The sequence below is a fragment of the Carcharhinus amblyrhynchos genome, chromosome 11 (assembly GCF_965287045.1).
Source record: "Carcharhinus amblyrhynchos chromosome 11, sCarAmb.v2.hapA, whole genome shotgun sequence".
NCBI classification, from domain to species: domain Eukaryota; kingdom Metazoa; phylum Chordata; class Chondrichthyes; order Carcharhiniformes; family Carcharhinidae; genus Carcharhinus; species Carcharhinus amblyrhynchos.
In genome coordinates, this window is record NC_137334.1 from 54,499,257 (window position 1) to 54,515,717 (window position 16,461).

General features: G+C 42.4%; 1 protein-coding gene across 6 annotated transcripts in view; it reads left to right on the plus strand.

The window, feature by feature from the left end:
- pkp4 (plakophilin 4) overlaps positions 1–16,461 on the plus strand; it is a 158,485-nt gene that overhangs the window by 17,350 nt on the left and 124,674 nt on the right. The window lies entirely within an intron of this gene.

The window sequence follows — 16,461 nt, forward strand, 5'->3', positions numbered from 1 at the left end:
TATACCATATGCATCCCTACTGTTCCCTTGAAATGGCCAATTTAATTATAAGCACTAGTGCAGGAAACTTTTCAGGTCATCGCGAATGAGAATGTTGCTCGTAATTTGGGTCATGGCTTGGGTCACTATCTGTGAGGGGTTTGCATGTTCTCCCCACGTCTGCATGGCTTTTCTCCAGATGCTCCAGTTTCCTCCCACAGTCCAAAAGATGTGCTGGTTAAGCTAAATTCTCCCTCGGTGTACCCGAACAGATACTGGACTGTGGTGATTAGGGGATTTTCACAGTAACTTCATTGCAATGTTCATGTAAGCCTTGTGGCTAAAAAATAAATAAACTTAACTCCTTCCCAACTTGCAGTTAACGATCAGCATCAAAGACAAAGCTGTTTAAGCTCCTGCGTACCATCGGAGCTGATATAACGCTGATAGCCACCAAGATTGGAAAGACCATCAAGATCAATGTTGCCCATCCAGGATTCTGAAAGCCCAGATGGATAGATGTGGCTTGCCAAACTCACTTCAGGGAGAATTTAACGTGGCCAATCCACCTACCTATCAACTTTTTCCGACTGGGAGGAAACCGGAGCACGTGGAGAAAACCCACGCAGACATGTGCAAATTCCACACAGACAGTGACCCAAGCTGGGAATCAAACAGGGGTCCCTGGCACTGTGAGGTAGCAGTGACAACCGCTGTGCTACCATGTCGCAGATCACACTCCCAAAGAGAATTATGTGGGCTGCCCTATGGCATATCTAAACTTGCTCAGGTCGATTTTTGAATGATTGCTTGTGGCCCTCATTTCACATTACTGAAATACCAAGTTATTTAGGAAGTTCAAATGCTATTTGCAGAAGACTTGTCAGTTTTTAGTCTAGCTAGCACTGCAGTAGTGGTCATGATTGTTTTAAGTTCATCCTTTCCTTTTGCCCCTTGCTTTTCTACTATTCGTGGATATTTTTATCACCTTGGAAGGCGGATGCAAATTATTTGTTCAATCCTTGTTTCCCATTATTAATTCCCCAGTCATACCCTTTTTCAACTCCACAAGCGAGACCAACTCGAAACAGAGTCCATTTTGCAATTCATGGCAACTCTGAAGAGCCTGGCTGAGCACAGGGTGCTTACAAGACCAGCTGGTTTGCGGCCAGCACGAAGCCATTCAGCAGTTTAGTGGCTGAAAAGAATTTACCATTTAAGTCTGTGTTAGCGATCACAATGTCATGGAATTAGCAGCCAGTGAAACAGCACAGTTGTGTGTCAGTGCCCAGGTGCACAAGGTAGCAGAAGCAGAGTTTGGCATTGGCAGCATCCCACTTGCAATGTGACAAGACTGGACAGAAGAGGCCTAGGGTCACAAGTGCAAGCGAGTTAGTCACATCGCCTGGAATTACCAGAAGCAAATAAGCCTAGAGGGAAGGGGGCGGGGAAAGGCTCCATGTTGCCAGCTGTGGAGGATAGGGAGTCAGCAGGGTCTGCAGTGGAAACAGGCAGTCCAGAGAAGCAAGAGGTCAGGCTGAACGTTTTGTTGGTACAAGGCTAAACTAATCGGTTCTGAGTTCTCCATAAACTGGAGGAGAAAACTCTGAAAATGGAAGTTGATTTGGGGTGCAGTTGTGTCTTTGATATACGAATCAGTATGCAGGGAGAAGTTAAAAGCCCTGCCATTGAAGCCTGCAAAGATCACAATACGACCATATACAATGCAAGTAGTTCCCCTTCAGAATTATGTGATAGTGAATGTACAGCTGAGGGACCAATGTGCAGAATTACCATGATATGTCACTGATCTAGAGGTGAATGCTATGGATCTTTCCACCAATTTTAGAGATGGTCACTGAGCTGGGTTTATTGTCATGATGGCCTGACATGGTGATGACCCTGCATTATTTGGACACTCCTGATTACAGAAGTTGAAATCTAGGGTATGCTAAATAGGCTGGCAGACTCAAACACAAGGTTACAAGACGTAGGAAAAACACAAGGATGCCTTTCAAGGAAACCTTGGAGAGATAAAGGGTGTTGAGGTTAAATTATGGCTGAAGCCGGATGGTTGTCCAAAGAGTTTAAAGGCACATCCTGTACAGGTGGAGGTGGTTTGGAATGGAAGGTGGATCCTGGGCATTGGAACCAGTGACCATCAATGAAGGGGCCACCCCAAAGTCCTGTCATGAAATCTGATGGATTGGTGGGACTTTTTAAAGTGACAGTAAATTCAGCCGTGTGCTGAACAATAATACCTGCTTCCTCTCAAAGGACTTATTTATTCAGTGACCTGGCAGAAGGAAAGGAATTATCCAAAATGGACCTATATAGGCCTATTTGCAGAGGAGGGTAGTGAAGGATTCACAACCACTGCTAACAATAGCCACTCACAGGCCTGTTCTGCCATAAGTGGCTTCCCTTTGGCATTTCACCAGCTCTGGCTCTTTGCCAGAGGATCATGGACCAAATCTTGACTGGGTTGACAGGGGTTCAGTGTTAGCTGTATGATATCGTGGTTGCATGTTCGATAGAAAAGGAGTATTTGAAGAACCTGGTGAATGCCTTGGAGGTTGCAGGACTACAGCCTACAAATCGAGAGAGAAAAACGGGTGTTCAAGGACCCTATTGAATACCTGGGTCATGTAATTGACAGTGATGGGTAACACCAAGCATCTAAGAAGATGGAAGCCATCATGACAATAAACTCAGCTCAGTGACCATCTCTATCCATAGCATTTGCTTCTAGATCATTGACAAAGGCTGAAGGAAAGTATGTTTAGCTAGAAAAAGACTTGGGCACTGTCTTTGGTGTCAAAGATTCTAACTTCCTAGGCATTTCGTACTTCTGACAGACCATAGGCTGTTGACATCCATCTTGGAACCATACACTGGGATTCCGTCCATGGCAGCTGCTCAGTTGCAAAAGTGGGCATTGATGCTTACTCAAGTGAGGTCCGGTACCATCAGTCAGAGAAACAGCAACGCGGATGCTCTGTCGAGCCTATTTTTGCCTGGCAAGAAAGATGCACCAGGCTGGAATCTGAAGATAATGTACTTCACACAGGAAAGTAAAGCTCCAGTAAGTACTAACCAGGTATGGAATGCCACCCGGAATGATCCAATTATGAGCCAAGTAATGGATCTTGTTCTGAACTGGCGATCGTGTAGTAGAAACCATCTGAAGTTTTGGCTGTATGCATCCCAGTGATGGGAGCTGTTCGTATTAGATAAATGTTTAATACGGGATAAGAGTTGCCATTCCCTTATTAAAAGGAAAGGTGCTAGAGCAGTGCACCAAGGGCACCCAGAGGTGGTGCCAATAAAGGAAGTAGCATGAAGATATTTTTGGTGGCTAAATGTTGATGCACAAATTGAAGAAGTGGGATCATGTGCATCTTGTGTTTTGGTACAGAAGGTGCCGCTCTTGCTGCCTCTTCACCCGTGGGAATGGCCCCAATCACTGGCAGCAAATCCATTGACTTTGTGGGGCCAGTACAGGGGTGATGCACTTAATGGTAGTTGATTTCCACTCTAGGTGGCTGGTGGTTGTAGCTATGAAGTTCAGGTTGGCAGAGGAAACACTAGATAAACTTGATGAAATGTTTGGCATTCCAAAACAAGTGGTCAGTGACAATTGACCCCAATTTGTAGCACAACATTTTCACTGAGTACATGGAACATCATAGAATTAGATATGAAGTTGGTATCATATCACCTGGCAACAAATTGCCTGGTGGAATTACTTGTTCAGACCTTGAACTCTGAAGTCATTGTAATGGGAGGGTTTGCTAAGGTGGCAGATAAATTTTGAGTATATACCCAAACACATCACTCACAGCAACCCAGTGCTCCTCAGCTTCCTTGCTGTTTAGCCAAAAATTGAAAGCCTCTGACCAGCAGATTGAACATGGTTATTTATATAGATGATCTGGAGGAGGGAACCGAGTGTAGGGTGTCGAAATTTGCTGATGACACCAAGATTGGGGGAAAGGCAAATTGTGCGGAGGGTGTGGAGAGTCTGCAGAAGGATCTAGATAGGCTGGGCGAATGGGCCAGGAACTGGCAAATGGAATTTAATGTTGGCAAGTGTGAGGTGGTCCACTTTGGTAGGAAGAATGGTAGGAAGGACTGTTACTTACGTGGCGAAAAACTGCAGCAGGTGACGGTGCAGAGGGACCTCGGGGTCCTTGTGCATGAGTTGCAAAAACCCAGCTTGCAGGTGCAGCAGGTGGTCAGGAAGGCGAATGGGATGCTGGCCTTCATAGCGAGGGGGATTGAATATAAAAGTAGGGAGGTCTTGCTGCAGCTGTATAGGGCATTGGTGAGGCCGCAGCTGGAGTACTGTGTGCAGTTTTGGGCGCCGCACCTGCGCAAGGATATTTTGGCCTTGGAGGGAGTGCAGAGGAGGTTTACTAGGCTGATACCGGAGTTGAGGGGGTTGAGCTATGAGGAGAGGCTGAATAAACTAGGCTTGTACTCGTTAGAGTTTAGAAGAATGAGGGGAGATCTCATTGAGACGTATAAGATGATGAATGGGATGGATAGGATAGAGGTGGAGAGACTCTTCCCGCTCAAAAAAGACAGTAGGACTAGGGGGCACAGCCTCAAGATAAAGGGGAGGCGGTTTAGAACGGAGTTGAGGAGGAACTTCTTCACTCAAAGGGTGGTGAATCTCTGGAATTCTCTGCCCGTTGAAGTGGTGGAGGCTGCCTCGCTAAATATTTTTAAGAAGCGGGTTGATGGGTTCTTGATAAGAGAGGGGATTAAGGGTTATGGGGAGAGGGCGGGAAAGTGGAACTGAGCCACGACAGATCAGCCATGATCTTATTGAATGGCGGGGCAGGCTCGAAGGGCTAGATGGCCTACTCCTATTTCTTATGTTCTTATGTTCTTACAGTTGCCACCCGAAAACAATACCATTCCTCTTTTGAGAAAGAGACCAGAGGCTGGCTCAAATAGATTGATTGAAAGGCCTCCTGTGCTGTAACCATCCTATGTCATACCCATGCTGACTCCTTGCAAGAGCAACCTGCTTGCCTGCCCTATTCCAAAAAATGTGTTAACTTATGTGAACTGCCTGAAGAGATTTATGTTGGGACATGTGGTAGTTTGCAACAAAATAGGGGTCATTGTATGTAAATATGTTCTGCCTTGTTTGTGTGCCTCAGTTGGGGAAGTTTTGACTTAAAAGGAAGGGGTGTGATGCACATACATTTGTCTGTTGGGGTTTGGAGTACAGAGTGCATCTTTTAAGTGTGGATCAGGTAACTCCTGGGTAACAAGCAGTTCCTCCCAGTGGGGACTCTGGGTAGATTTGGAACTGATTGTGAATGAGCACAAACTTCAAGCCTACCTTGTGATTCTTTATACACCCTTAGCCCACAAGGGCATCCATAAGTTTACAGACTTGTTGGGATAGGGCAGGGAAGTGGGAATAACTGTGCTCTTGCAAGGAGTCAGCATGGGTATGACACAGGATGGTTACAGCACAGGAGGCCTTTCAATCAACCTATTTGAGCCAGCCTCCGATCTCTCTCAAAGGAAAATGGTATTGTTTTTGGGTGGCAGCTGTAACATAGGCTCTGACCAAGTACTGATCCTACAATTCTTTAATTCATTTGCAATGTAGATGTCTGGTTGAGGTGCATCCACATTGCTTTTTGTTTTGGGGGAAGTGGTAGTGGAGATACCAGATTTTGATCCAGTGATTGTGAAGACACAGCAATAAAATTCCAAGTCAGATGGTGCATGGCTTGGAGGAAAACTTGGAGGTGGTGGTGGTAGTGGTCCATTTTATCCACTGCTCTTGCCCTTCCCCTTCAGAGTAGTAGAGTTCATGGGTTTGGAAAGTCTTGTTAAAGGAACCTTGGCCAATTGCTGCAGTGTATCTTGTGGATGGTACGTTGCTGCTACCATGGAGGAGGAGCAAGGCGAGGGTGAGGTACCTATCAAACTGTTTTGTCTAGGATGGTGTCAAGCCTCTTGTGTTAGAATGCAGCCCATGCCAGCACAGGATGAAGTTAAATTAGAATTTCTATTCCTCTTTAGAGTTACTTCAGGTCTCTGAGCCTAATTTGGTGTTAAAGCAATTTAACCTTTTCCGTTGACAAGCTTTCAGTAAATGAATGCACACTTGATTTTCAGCAGCTGAGCCAGTTGAGAGATTCCTGGAAATTTGTACAGGAGAATATGATGAGTAATACTAAAGGGCAGAAGCATAAGCCAGAACCTGGAAGGGAATTGGCACAAAAGCAGCCTTTTAGCGGCAAGAATGTAAAAGCGTGCAGGTTTGAGCTGAAAGAGGATGAGCCTGGCATTTAAACAAGGATTACTGCCGACCGAGTCAGTTCGGACTGACTGCAGCAGTGATCTGGACAAGAATGTTAATTTGGGGCGAAGGCTGAGTGCCAAGTGGAAGGATGGTGACCCAACTTCGGAGCATCAGATGAAGATTTGATCCTGAGCATGAGGCAAGAAATGAGGAACAACTAAGGAATAAATCTGGAAAGGACTTTAACAAATTCCAAGGTGTCAGTATCAAACTGGGGGACAAAACGAACAAGTAAGGAAGAAGGTAATTAGTCAGGGGTAACAAGGAGAAGGGGTGTTTATAAGGCTGATATTAAATTGGAGAAAGAGGCTATATATGCAGGCATACTGAAATCAAAGGCAGAAAGCAACCAGTGGTTACAGTTGCTGCAGCCAGAGTGGCAAGAATGGAGCAGGGAGTCTCCATCACGTAAGTTACCTAGCTAAATCTTGTCATGATGGTGACTACACTACCAACATTTCAGTAGTATCACGTGATGTTAATAAGGCTCAACGGGGAGTAGATGGAGAAAATAATTGCAGTGGGTAACTTAGCAAGTCAGTCTCAAAATGGGACTCCAATCCAACTCTGACCTTTTCTTCCAGCTACTGGCTGAGCAAACTATGATATTAGATATGGTGGAAGCTCTTCGGTCACTCTGATTAACATTATACCATATATGAAACCAAATTGGCTGCAATTTTACAGCAGATAAATGAATAATGGTTTAAATTCAGCGACTATCTGACTTAACATGACCCCCTACCCCTTAAATGCCAATGATACTGTTTTCAAACCCTACAACATTCTGAAAAACAGGTATAATAAAGTTCGCTATGAACCAAGATTGAGATTAAATAGGAATTGTGTTCTGAAATGAGTAAGTGGTAATGACCTAATGAAAGGGGCACGTCTGGAAGAAAATGCCTTAACATGTTGCCACATTGCTCAAGCAGCTGCTTCTAAGTTGCAATATTTTTCTACAGTCCTTCCCTCGTTAGCCACTCCCAAAACATGTAGTGGCTGTTGTTAAGTCCATAGTTCTTTATAATTGCAGGATATGGATTGCTGTGACTAATGCAGTGTAATTTCATTTAAATGTAGAAAGTTGTAGGGTGTGAAAAATAACAGTCAACATTTGAGTCAAAGTGCAATTATTTGTATCTATCCAAGCATCTGAGTACATAATCTCATGTTTTTTTTCCCAAATTGATACTTGATACCTCAAAATTCTTGATGCATTACCTCCAGAGTTTTTAAGCAGCAAAGTGAAAATTAGTTGAATTTAATTAATTGCAAACAAATTTGTGCATTTCATAATATATTACTGTATAACTGGAGCCTTAAACTATCTGCAGTGGTGTCTTGGGTATGGGTGATTGTACATTCTAGCCAAGAAAGGTAATTCACAGTTGCTGCTCCTACATTCACACTACCAGAAGAACGTGGAGGCCTTGGAGAGGATACAGAAAAGATGTTTCCTGGTATGGAGGGCATTAGCTATGAAGAGAGGTTGGAGAAACTTGTTCTCACTGGAATAATGGAGCTTGAGGGCGACCTGATAGAAGTTTACAAGATTTCAAGGAGTATGGACAGAGCGGATAGTCAGAAGCTGTTTCCCAGGGTGGAATAGCCAATTACTACGGGGCACAGGTTTACAGTGCGAGGGGCAAGGTTTAAAGGAGATGTGCAAGGCAAGTTTTTTTTTGTGTTGGATGCCAGCAATGTACTGCCAGGGAGGTAGTGGAAGCAAATATGATAGTGACTTTTAAAGGGCATCTTGAAAAATACATGAATAGGATGGGAATAAAGGGATATGGTCCCCAGAAGGGTAGGGGGTTTTAGTTCGAACAGGCAGCATGGTCGGTGCAGGCTTTGAAGGCTGAAGGGCCCATTCCTGTGTTGTAATTTCCTTTGTTCTTCAGTGCAGGAAATGGAGAGTGTGCAATTTCTAAATTCAGAATTGTACTTGTTTTCACCACTCTTACCCCTTGTGGTCAAAGTTGGAGAAAGTACTATTATTTGACTTCAATGGGAATGTAGACCATTTTCTTATAGCATCAGTACAACTTAAAATGCAATCAGATCTTAATAGAATGATCAAAGATTTTGTTTATATTCCAGAATTTAGAAAGAACTGACAGAACATTGTGAAGAGACAGTTTTTAAGTTTTTTTTATTCATTCGTGGGACGTGGCATCTCACTGGCTGGCCAGCATTTATTGCCTATCCCTAGTTGCCTTTTGAAAATGTGATGGTGAGCTGCAGCCTTGAATCTTTGCAGTCCATGCGCCGTGGGTTGATCCACAATGCTGTTGGGGAGGATGTTCCAAGATTTTGACCCAATGCAATAAAGTCAGACGTTCTAAGCATGATTTACATTATTAGGCAATTGTGCAGTGAAGCCCAAATAATTTTCTCAACTTATTTTCCTTTTTCCACACTCATCATGCAGATTTCAGTGAGCGATGTAATCAACAAACTCTTAAGTATGAAAACTGCTATTAACAAACCTTGTTTCATAAAGCTCTTAGGATTGCATATCTTTGTAGGATTAAAACTTGGCCTCATTTAAATGTTCTTGCCATCAGTAGTATATATTGAATGGCAGAGCAGACTTGAAGGATGGCATTTGCCTACTTCTGTTTCTAATTCTGTTCCTAATTGCTATGTTCCTATATAGCTAATAGGTTGAAGTGAGTGCTACAATCTGATCATGTTTAGTTATTTCATTTGTCGTTAAACTCCAACCATGTTTCAGTTTTTATTTCCAGTTCTTCCCCTGCCTGTTCCTCCAATGTGTTGACTCCAAAGCAGGCTGTAGTTATAGGGCACAAACAGCTAGCAATTTTGATAATTTTGGCATGGCCATGCTCCATTAGTGGTTTGCTCACAAGCACAGATGTGCACAACTTGAAAGTACATAAGTGATGTTCAGGATGGTTTAAATGAGACATTGGTGCTGAAGGCATAGAAGTAATTGTTTAAAGGTCAGTGGTGTAGGCTGAAAGTCTGTCTGTAAACAATCCACGCGGCTTGCTTTAATCCACACTTGTCTGATACCACTTTCTCCTCTAATTCCCATTTTAACTTTTCTCCCCTTTTTGACTACACTATTTTTGTTTACCAATAAACATTTAGAAGTAATGAGCTAAATCTTCCTTTTATAATGCATTTCCTTTTGGTTCTTGAAGTCTCTTGTGCTATAATTGATACAAGTTATGATGTCATCTCTTTGTTTTCACCTCCCCCCCCCCCCCCGGCCAGAAAACTTGGAATGTCATTTTATGGTGTTTTCAAAAAGAACCCTTCAAAATTTATAAGATTATTTGGTTACCACCAGAATACTAATTATTGCAATCTAACGTTAAGAACTTAGTCTTGGTAGTTAAATGGAGAGTTGAAAGAAAGGTACAGTTTGGAAAAGATGCTAAGGTAGTTGGACTCTGCATGTTTGTCAAGTTCTTCTGCTTACTGTAGCAAAAAGCTGAGACCTTGAAGGCCGTCTGTGCAAAACGGCTAGAGTAAGAATGGAATGTGGATTTTTCTCTACGAGATAAAGCACAGAATGCAAAAGTTTTCAGATAGTGGTAAATACAAACCCCATGACAAAAATGAGCGGTTAGCAATAAGCACAAACTATGATCTCCACAAAGCTGAAAGGGAGGAGTTAATTCGATCAGGATAAAGGAAGTCGTCCTAGTCAAATTTACATGATGGAAAAACCCAGAAAACAACAGACTGACGAGAGTCTCAATTGCTTTAAAAGTTGACATTTAGATTATAAAAAACTAAATGCTGATATCAGTCAGTCTGGCAACATCCAGGGAGAGGAAAACAGAGTTAACATTTCGGGTCTGACCTATAACTGGAACTGAAGTTATAAATGTGACAGATTTTGAGTAAAAGGGGAGAGTGAGAAGGGCAAATATCTTTGATAGGTGGAGGCCAAGAGAGATAAATGACCCAAGTTTTCAGAATATAAGGCCAAAGGGTAGAGTGATGGAATAAGCAAAGAACCAAAAGCTGTGTCACGAGGTTTAGCGGGATAGCTGCTGCCCAAACACAAGGTAGAGGAAATTGAGAGGAAAAATGAACTCACAAAGCAATACCAAAACCAAACAGTAAGCAGAGGTTATGATCCAAAGTTGTTAACTTGATGTTGAGAACTAGGGTCTCGTACTTGCTCTCTACCTGGAACCCCTCCCTGTGGCCTCTTGTCTGCTCTGAGTTATTGAGAAGTACCACGTCATTTGCATCTCAATTTTTCTGCTGTCTTCATTCACACTGACTTCTCTCTCAGAATTTCCAGCACTCTTTTCTCTCAGGTCCAACATGAATATTGTCATCAAATCTGTTAACGACAGTGGTGTTGTCTGGCGTACCAACCTTTACCTAATAAAGGCTGACCTTCAACTTCCACAACACCATCTCATTTCTACCCAGAAATCAGGACCACCTTGCTTCTGGAATTCCTTCCTTAGCCCAACCTCAAACAACCCATTTCTGCTTCCTGTCCATGATCTAGAAACTGGACTGCCTGATGGAGCCAGTATTTCACCTGTTTCTCTCCCACTAACGGAATTCCTACTTTCATGACTTTATTTTTTTGCTTCCTTTGTTCAGTCTCTTTCCGCTTATGTGGCGCTTCTGTGCCCTTGGGTTTTCAATTTGCTGCATCCTAACCAGTCCCTTTTCTCCCAAGGGCATCCAGTCTTTCTTCCAATCCATTCTCCATCAGGAAAGTCTCGTGGTCTCTGCTTCTTGAAGAAAGACTCAACCATTCTCAACTAAGTAAACTTGTTCTCGCGTTGAACTAATTCTCCATTAAAAGGTGTCGCTGTGTGTACCAGCACAGCTGCTCACTGAGTCTGCCTTTTTGTGAAATATTTTGCATTTATTGAATCCCTACAGTGCCAAAGAGGCCATTCAGCCCATCGAGTCCAGACAAACAACCATTCCACCCAGACTCTATCCCCATACCCTCACATATTTACCCTGTTAGGCTCCCTGACACTAAATGACCATGTTAAATTGCCCATTGACCGAACCCAGACATCTTTGGACAGTGGGAGGAAACTGGAACACCCAGAGGAAACCGACACACGTACTGGGAGAATATGCAAACACAGCATAGACAAGACAGTCATCCAGTGCTGGAATTGACCTGGGCTCCTGGTGCTGAGAGTCAGCAGTACTAACCAATTTCTGTCCAACTCAAACCCCCTCCCTCAATTCTCCCTTTCAGTAGTATTGGTACTATTTCTTGCTGTTGTCTGGTCCTGGAAAATGTTATTTACTTTGCTTCCAATTTCCACCGTTCTCTCTCAGAAAACGTGGTTCAGCTCCAATGTTTACCTTTTGCTCTCAGCTTCTCTGTGTCTATTAACTGTTTTGCACGTGACTTAGGAGTAAGCCATTGGGCTGTTAGAACAGTGTTATTTTAAGTGACGGTTATAACTGTGGGATGTTGAAAAATGATTCCAAAGATTGCCTGACTCCTTTTCCTGTTTTCTCTGGGTAACTTCTTGCTGCAGTACAGTATATGACCATATGAGGCAAGGAGAAACAGGTCAGTGTGTCCTGTACATGCACTTGGCATCAGACGTCCTGTGCGTGGCACCAATTTCATTTTCTAGTAAGTCTATTATAAACATGGATAGTTTTGTTATGCGAAAGAGAGCGCTAAGGACAAGTATAAGTGAATATGGCATGGGTCATGAAAGGTGTCCATTTGGTAAAAGGCGAGTCACTGGAAAAATATTTGAAAAACACTGCCTTACAGCCTACTGTCATTTGATAAGATCGTCATTGATACAATTGTGGCCTCAACTCCATTTTCTGCCTATCCTTCAGTAACCTTAGATTCTTGACTAATAAGTATCAATCTACCTCTGCCTTAAAAATATTCAATGACCCTGCCTCTACCATTCTTGGAGGAAGAGTTCCAAAGACTAACAATCCTCGGAGGAAAAAAGTCTCCTCGTCTATCTTAAGGGTGACCGTTCATTTTTATACTGTCTGCTAGTTCTAGTCTCTACCACAAGGGGAAACATCCTTTCAGTATTTGCCCTATCAAGTCCCCTCAGGATCTTGTGTTTCAATAAGATCACTGTTCATTCTCCTGAACTGCAATGCCTACAGGTCCAGCCTGTCCAACTTTTCCTTATAAGATAACCTTCCTCCTCACATCCCTTTTACAGCTTACTATTCTACATATCTTTGTGTCATCAGCAAATGTAGCAACCACAAATTCAGTTTCTTCATCCAAGTCATTGCTGTAGATTGCATGCAGCTGAGGCTCCAGCACCAATCCCTCTACACTCTTCTAGCAACAGCTTGCCAACCTGGAAATGATGCATTTTTGCCTACTCTCATCTTCCTGTTAGCTAACTAATCCTCTCTCTCTATGCTAATATATTAACCCTAACAACTGTAAGATCTTAGTTTGTCTAGTGACCTTTGAGGCACCTTTTCAAATGCCTTCTGGAAATCTAAGTATCACACATCTACAGGTTCCCTTTTGTAAATTTTCCAAGCATGATTTCCCTGTCACAAATCCAAGTTGACTCTGCCTGATTGTATTGAGATTTTCTGAGTGACCCATTATAACCTCCTTCATCGATTCCAGCATTTTCCCTGTGACTGATAAGCTAACTGGCCTGTAGTTGCCCTCCTTTCTTGAATAGTGGAGCCTTATTTGCAATTTTCCAACCTGATTGGACCTTTCCAGAATAAGGGGAGCTTGCACTTTCTTCTGTACAATTCCACACGGCTTTTCCCTGTCCTCACCATCTAGCCCACTGGCCTCTGTATTCAACATTTTCCCTTTTCCCGTTTCTCCCCCTTCCTCTTTCATCATTCCAAAGGGACTATTCAGTCCACAGCACTCTGGTCTGCTCTTAAGTCACCACAGCACCATCTCCCTTTCCATGTAAATTCAGGAGATGCTCTTTGGCCCCGAACTGCCCTTTCAACTTAGTGATTTACTTGTGCTTTCAATTCACTATGCTATATTAACTGCTTACAATGTGGTGTCCACTACATTTGGGGGATTAAACGCTAAGACTGATCATTTTGTGGAACTCATCCATTCAGTTTGCAAGTATGACTAGAACTTCTTCGCCTGTCATTTTAATCCTTTACCTATTCCCCAAGTTAATTCCAACTACAGTTTCAACTTTCAATCCATTTCAGCTGCTGCATCTGCTGTCTCACCCATCAACTAGCCTGCATGGCCAAATTTCCTTTAATGCTTCCCTTCACCCTAGTTCCAAACACACTTTCTCGAGTTTTATCCTATCTCCCATCATGTTCTGAGTTCTTGAACATGTGCCCTTCATTTCCCTTGATCCTACTCCCACTAAACTCCTGATCTCCCAAACTCCCCTGTCGGCCTCCATATAATAACAGTCCTCTCTCTTCAGTTGTTCCTCTTTGCTTTAAATCTGCCATCATTTTTCACTTCAAGAAAAAAGTGCCCTTGACCCCTCTGCCACTGGACTACCCTCCCATCTCTAACCTCCCTTTCCTCTCAAATCCTTGACCATATTGTCATCTCCTAAATCTGTTCCTGTCTTCCCCAGAACTCGGAATTCCTCAAATCAGGATTCTGACCCTGCCGCAGAACCAAAATGCTGCCCCTGAGATCTCTAATTGCATCGAATGTGCATAGTGACAAACTTCCTCGTTCTTTATCAGTCTGCAGCCCACAATTTATTCCATCGTCTTCCTTCAATGCTCTCCTCATTATCCAGCTGGGTGAAATTGCTTTACTGTAGTTCAATTTTTATCTGTTACTAGTAAAGAATGATTTACCAATGGTTTCACTTCCTGCTCCCACACCATTACATCTGATCTCCTTGAAGGATCAATTGTTGACCCCCTCTGATTTGCAAGTTGTCACTCAGTGATATCATCCAATATCTGCTTGCCTCTATTTCTCAGCTTGCATGTCTTCCCAATCAGCTATTTCAAATCCATATGACTCTTCATGTGGACGTAATACATTAATTTTGGTTCTCTCTCCACAGATGCAGTCAGACCTGTTGAGTTTTTCTAGCATTTTCTGTTTTTATTCCTTAAATCTACCTGTTTTGGTCATGCCTCTTAATGTGGTTTAGTGTCTTCCATTGTTTTGCAATGCTCCTCTGAAGCACCTTGGGATGTTTCATTACATTAAAGATGCTATATAAATATAGTTGGGCATTTTACAGCCTTCTGGATTTGATTTAGATCATAACCTCCGTCCCAATTTGTTTCTTTTTTTTGGTTTGTATTCTCTCCCACCCTCATTTCTTTGTTTGTGTTTAAATGATACCAAAAGTGTCAGTCGTACCCACTCCTGTTTCTTTGCTTGTCCTGCTGCCACTTCCTTTGACCTTGTACCATAAAGCTGTTGGTCATTTCATTTCTCCTGTTGTCCAACTTGTCACAGACCTTCCCTTTTAATTCTCCTTTTTCCCCTTTCCCAAAACTTAATTCATTCATTTTTTTAAAATTTCTAGTGGAAGGTCATGGACCTGAAGGGTTAACTTTCTTTGTCACCACAGGGGGGGTACTGCCAGATCTACTGAGGATTTCCACTATTTTTTTTAATTCAGGTTTCCAGCATCCACTGGACGTTAAGTATTAATCATTTAGATGATACCACCTGCATTTTGTTCCTCACACTTGCCTGCATTAGACTGTACTGCCACGTCTGTCCATTTCTTCAGTTTGTTTTTCCCAAGTCTATTATACTACTGCTTTGCCCAGTTTTGTATTATTTGCAGACGTAAGTTGTGTTCCCGTACCAAATTCAGCAATGATTCTAATACTGATTCTGGGAAATCCGGCACATTTTCTATTTCTACAGTAACTGGAGGTTATTATCTTCAAGGTTCAGCTTGCTAATTTCCTACCTTGATCCTACATTCTGACTATAGGATTCATAGTTGAATGTTTATGTACCCAAGTTTTCACTGCCCTTTTAATCCCATTTGTTTGTTTTCTGCTACTTAATCAAATGTTTTCTGAAAGTCCAGATAAACATCTGCGCTACCTTATTCAACCTTCTGCTACTTTGTCAAATAATTCAATCTGCCTTAAATTCATACCGACTGTCTCTTATTAACCTATCTTTCTAAGAAATAAATATTTTTTCCTCTGCAATGGTGTAAAGTACTTTTTCTGCTAATGATATTGGACTGACTAACTTATTACCAGATTTCTCCCCTTTTTTGAACCTGAGGGCAGCAGTTATAATTTTCCACTCCATGATTCAAATTTTGAAAAAAGGGCACAGCTTCCTTACCTCAACACGAGGCCTCAGGACCATGCTGCACTTCACAGTTCTGCCCAGCCTGAGGGAAGGTCGGACAGAAAAGGAGTATCTGAATTTTGAGGTTAAAAATAATTAAAAACAGAGCTCCTTTTATGATCGTTAATCTTTTTTCTCTTTGCTTCTGCAACATTTTTCAATTTTTTCTCGCAATGTATTCTCCATGGCTGCATTCTGCATCACAAATGGGTCGACAATAGCATTGGGATAAATTAGTAGAATTTAGTGTGCCTGATGAAGGCTGGCTGGGTAAGATATGGCATTTCTCTCCATTAGCTGCACGCTTGTAGTGCAAAAGGGCCTTGCACTCCAAATATTAGCTCAGGAGCATTTGGAGAAAGGAAAAATCAAATCATTGCTGTTCATGGATGTTGAAAAATTGGAAATATTTGCATTGTGGCAAAAGTTGAGGCAGGGGTCTAGTGAAAAATTTCCACCCCCATTACTAGAACAGAAATTGCAAACGTCAGAAACACAAGTCAGTTAGCGTTTGCAGTGAAAAAGAGTTAATGTTATGGATGTGAAGAAGAGTTCTGTGCTGTGGCACAGATGCGTGCTGACTTGACTGTTTGCAACACCTTCATGTTTTTGGTTATCAGAAGTTCACTGTTTTGCCGTTGGTTGCTATTGACAACATTGGTTAGATATTGTGGAAAAAGAAGGAATGAGAGGATATGGGATAAGTGCAAGAGAAGTGGCACCACCACTGGTACAAAAATGACAGGTCAAATGCCTTTCTCAATTATTCTCATGGATATTTAAAGGTATTTTCTAATGTTCCTGCTGCCAGGAAGTTGTATTAAAAGACAAGCAAGCAAAAAGAGTGTGTTGAGTGGATTTCTGT